This window comes from Lynx rufus, unplaced genomic scaffold (assembly GCF_022079265.1).
Source record: "Lynx rufus isolate CCGP_SWC_20201006 ecotype Redwood Valley unplaced genomic scaffold, mLynRuf1.p SCAF_6, whole genome shotgun sequence".
Classification (NCBI taxonomy): Eukaryota; Metazoa; Chordata; class Mammalia; order Carnivora; family Felidae; genus Lynx; species Lynx rufus.
Window position 1 is genome coordinate 123,989,842 of NW_025814878.1, and position 5,475 is coordinate 123,995,316.

At 37.3% G+C, this 5,475-nt stretch overlaps 1 pseudogene; it reads right to left on the bottom strand.

Annotated features, from left to right (window-relative positions):
* On the bottom strand, nucleotides 1-432 carry LOC124528369 (39S ribosomal protein L42, mitochondrial-like; annotated as a pseudogene).
* Between the last annotated feature and the right edge of the window lie 5,043 nt (nucleotides 433-5,475).

Below are 5,475 nucleotides of genomic sequence, written 5' to 3' on the forward strand. Positions count from 1 at the left end.
TCATCTGTCTTTTGGTGGTTCCAGTTTCCTATGACTGAATCTATGATACAGTCTATGAGGATACCGATGGTGCTAAGTAGTGAAGAACATTTCGCTAAGTTGTTCTATCATTGGTCCTTGCTCAAAGTGTTCATTTTTTTCTTCTAATATGGTTTTCAGCACTTGATCATGTGTTTCTTCATTATTATGTACAGGATCTGGCTGAGGGATAGGTTTTATAGGTTCATATGGAATGTCCACAGAAGGGTGGTATCATACTATTGTCCTGCCATCAGATGTCAAAGCAAGCTCTACTTTGCAATTATAGTCATCTGGAAGAGGAGAATATGTAGATTTATGACAAACACAATATAAATCTCTGTTTTGAATTGGAAATAAATGTTTCTAGATAGTTATAGTTGATATCACCCATTTTACTGATGCTAATGCCATGGTGAATCAAGATGCTTATCAAGTGGCATGAAAGAAGATGATTTGAAGAGAAACTGCTTTTCCAGGCATACCTGTTTTCATTCCTGATAGCCACTCACTGCAAGCCTGCCATCTTATGCATTTTTAAACTGTTCTGCTTGGGCTCCTTAAGACGTCTGTGTTTTAATGCCACTATCTCTTCAATTATTGCTTCTTTTCTAAGTATACATATATTGCCCTGCCACCCTTCCCCAAATGTTCTATGGGTTACTCTTTCATATTTCCATCCTTTTGTTTTACCATGTCTCATTTTATATATTTCCTTCTATTTTCCATTTCATAAATTCTCTCTTTATCTGTATCTATATTGTTGTTAAACTAATCCAGTAAATTTTTAATTTTAACCATTATTCTTTTTAAAGTTTATTTATTTAGAGAAAGAGCACAAGTGGGGGAAAGGGAAGAGAGAGAGGGACAGACAGAATCCCAAGCAGGCTCTGTGCTGTCAGCACAGAACCCAACTCGGGGCTTGGTCTCGTGAACCACAAGGTCATGACCTGAACCGAAATCAAGTGTCAGATGCTTAACCAACTGACTCACCCTGGTACCCCATTGATCATTATTCTTAAAAACAATTGTAGAAGAATTTCTAGCAGAGTCTTCTTTTTAATAAATTTTTATTTTATTTTTTTCCTTTTATAAATTTAAATTTTAGTTAACATATAGTGCAGTATTGGTTTCAGGGGTAGAATTCAGTGATTCATCACTTACATACAACATCCAGTGCTCATCACAAGTGCCCTCCTTAGTACCCATCACCCAACTAACCCATCCCCCACTCTCTTCCCTCCATCAACCCTCAGTTTGTTCTCTATCATTAAAGGTCTTTTGTGGTTTGTTTCCTTCTCTTCTCTTTTTGTCCCGCTTCCCATATGTTCACCCGTTTTGTTTTTTAAATTCCACATGTGAGTGAAATCATATAGTATTTGTCTTTCTCTGATTGACTTATTTCGCTTAGCATAATACATTCTAGCTCCATTCTCATCAAAGTTTTACTTTTAGAAATGTTTAGTTTTGAACAGATTTACAGAAAAAATTGTTCAAGCAGTACAGAGAATTACCATATACCACACACCCACTTTCTCCTATTGTTAACATCTTACATAGATATGGTATATTTCTTATAATTATTAAAGGTCATATTTTATTCAGATTTCCTTTGTCTTTACCTCATGTTCTTTTGCTGTTCTAGAACCCCATTTAGGATACCACATTACGTTTAGTTATTATAGCTCTTTGGATCATCATGGCTATGGCTGTTTCTCAGACTTTCTTTGTTTTTGATGACTGTGACAGGTTTGAGGATTGATTACTGGTCAGGTGTTTTATATACTCTCCTTAAATTGAGATTTGTCTTATGTTTTCCTTATGACTAGTCTGTAGTTAAGAGGTTTTGAGAATAAGACCATGGAGGTAAAGTGCCATTCTTATCACTTACTATCAACATGTATGCAATGGGCTGAATGTTGTGTCCCCCTCAAACTCATATGTCAAAGCCCTAACTCCCAATGTGATAGTATTTGGAGATGGGATTTTTGGGAAATAACTAGGGTTAGATGAGATCAAGAGGGAAAGACCCTCATTATAGTATTAATGTCTTAATAAAGAGGCACCAGAGATTTTACTCTTTCTTTCTCCCCAACAGTGCACAAACACTTGGGGAGGAAGAATGAGTAAAATGAGCACTGAGTAAGAAAGTAGCTACCTACAAGGTAAGAGAAAAGACCTCAGAATGAAATCTACCTTTCTGGAATCTTGACCTTGGACTTCCCAACATTCAGAACTTTGAGAAACAAATTTCGGTTGTTTAAGCCATTGGTCTATGGTATTTCATTATGGCAGCCTGAACTAAGATGATGACTTAATCACTGTCCATGTTAACCTTGATCATCTGGCAGAGGTAGTGTTTTTGAGGTTTCTCCACTATCTAAAGTGTGGATTATGCTCGACCTCTTTGACAGTAGCTACATAAATTATTTGGAATTTTTCTGCATGGAATATTTGTATTTTGTTGTTCACTTATTCACTTATGAAAGCCTTTCTCCCCCCCCCCCATTAGTGAGGACTCACTGATATTTAACTTATGATTTCACAGTGTTAAATACTACTTTACTTATTTTATTGCTCAAATTGTTAAACTTTCACTGCTGTGAACTGTTTCAGTTGGGTCTTGTGTGCCTTTAAATATCCCATAGTTGTTGGCCTTTTTTTTTTTTTTATTGGAGCACTTCTTTGCTTTCTGGCATACAAATGCTCCAGGATCATCTTATCTATTTTCCACCCCTGTCCTAGAATCAACTATTTCTTTAAGGAATTCTGGTTCCTTTTATTGTAGAATGGTATTAGAAACCAAAATCTAAGCACTTGGTGTGCTTGCTGCAACTGAGGTGTTAATTCTTCCAGGCTCTTTCATCTGATTTAGCAATAAAATACATATAAAATATATGTGCATATGCACAGATGTATAAATATTTGGCTATGTAACCATTTGTGTTAAGTCATTAAGTCAAATGTGAGTTCATACTAATGTCTACAACTCTAATCCATTACCATATAGATCTTTTTGACCTCCTCCCCATGCTTCTCTGTAACCTCTCACTCCAACAATGAGAAACATTACTCCTACCATCTCTAACCCAGTTACTTAATTGTTCAGTTCTAGTATACATGTATAGTGGCCTCAGAATGGTCAGCCTGCAGGGGTGCCTGGGTGGCTCAGTTGGTCAAGCATCTGACTCTTGATCTCAGCTCAGATCTTGATCTCAGGGTCATGAGTTCAAACCCCACAGTGGGCTCCATACTGGGAGTGGATCTACTTTAAAAAGTTAGACCTTTCTTTTGGGACACCTGGGTGGCTCAGTTGATTGAGTGTCTGACTTTTGATTTTAGCTCAGGTCATGGTGCCAGGGTCATGGGATTGAGCCTTGTATTGGGCTCCGTGCTGAGCATGGAACCAGCTTGAGATTCTCTCTCTCTCCTTCTGCCCTCTTTCCTACTCATACTGTCTCTCGCTTTCTCTCGCTCTCTCTCTTAAAAAAAGAAAGAAATGTTAACCTGTACTCCCATGGGAAACACCCTGAGTACTGTGCTTATGTAGAGTTCTTATTGCTTTTAGTCTCACAGACTCCACTCAGTTCAAAGTTACTGAGATCAACGTCTTTTTGCACCATTCCCTTCAGTGAGATTATTTCATAGATTTGTAATATAGTTAGACTCTTTTGTCATATTCTGTATTCCATCTTGGATTCCTCAACCTCCTAAATGATTTTTTAAAAAGATTTTATTTTTAAGTAATCTCTATACCCAACATGGGTTCTAACTCACAACCCTGAGATCGAGAGTTGTATGCTCCACCAACTGAACAGTCAGGCACCCCATAAAGGATTTTTAAAAAGAATTTTTACACATTAAGGCTCACTTTTTGTACCGTAAAGTTCTATGCACCTTGACAAATGAAAATTGAAATGGACTGACTTCTGTGCTGCTTTACAATTCTTGTGAAAAGAATAAGTTCAGTTAGCTAATTCTTAACCCAGGGATCACTGTGAAAGCCTGAGAGCCCCCATGGAATCATTCTGTCCGATGGAAATATAACATGAACTACATATGTTATTTTATATCTTCTAGTAGCCTCAAATTAAAAAATAGAAACAGGTGAAATTAATTTCCGTAATATATTTTATTTAACCCAGTGTATCCAAAATATTGTAATTTCAACATGTACATATAAAATAAGCTACTTTACATTTTTGGACTAAGTTTTCAAAATCAAGTATGTATTTTACACTTCTAGAATATCTCAGTTTGTAATAACCACATTTCAAGTCCTCATTAGATACTTGTGGCTAATGATTACTGTACTAGACAGTTGAATATTTAAAGAGAACCTTTTATTCAATAACCTTATTTCAGAATGTGCTGAAAATGGGACCCAGAATTTAATTTTAAGGATATCGGAGCTACCAGAGTAAATGCATAGGCTTGAATAATCTCAAATGTGAAAGTTAGGACCTTGATAGGAAAAGAGTGGTGCCTTTCACCTGAGATGAGACATTTGGGTAGATGAATCTGATAATATTTAACCTGGAATTATCTGGAACCTTCCAGGCCAGCAGAAACATTTCCCTCCCCATGCAGCCTCCCTTTGAAGATGTTGGAGACTGCAAAAACCCCATCCAAGGCAGGTGTATTATTCTCAACCTTTAGACCTGCCTCACCTCACTGCCTTCGGAACAATAAATTAGGGTCAAGGTGCATACAACCTCAGTAAGAAATATAGTCCCTACTCCATGGCAAAAAGTGCACTCACCCAAGGAATTACAAGACCTGGAAAATATATAACAGTGTGAACTGGCAATACACAAGTGGAAGTGGGTATTGAAAGTGGTAGATGAGGGAGGGTGGAATAAAGTCGATGAGGGTGACTTTACTGCCATGGGACTCCTGTGGCTAGGGATTTAAGATCCTAGGAAGGAGTCCCAGAGCCAGTGTTGACATGCACTGGGGTGGCTCTGTGAAGCTTGCACACAATGCTGGTATAATCAATCCAGCTATAGATACCTGAACTTCCTTGACAGAGCAGCACAGAAGAAATCAGAAGGCTCAAGGAGGTGTGTGTATTAGAAGGCATTTATTGCATGAGACCAAATGCCTTACCACTTGGATGTATTCTCCAGGAGAGCCCAGCTGACCTGGTCTTCACTAAGGCAAATGCACTTTGGATATAAATTTTGTCTTTTCTGTACACATTTCAAATATTTCCCCATAACTATTATTTTCTTTTTTGACTTTGTCTGTGACGTCTTCTGCTATGAAAAGTCTATAATTTTCAAGTACTGAGGTTTGTCCATATCTTCATGTTTGGCTTCTGGATTTTGTATCTTATAAATAACCTCACCACCTATTGCTTATGAAACTATTAATTTTTTAGCATTGAAAATGGATATGTATCTGATATGATTACTAATAACAGCTATGCTTACTCAGGAGCTTTTTATCCTGCCA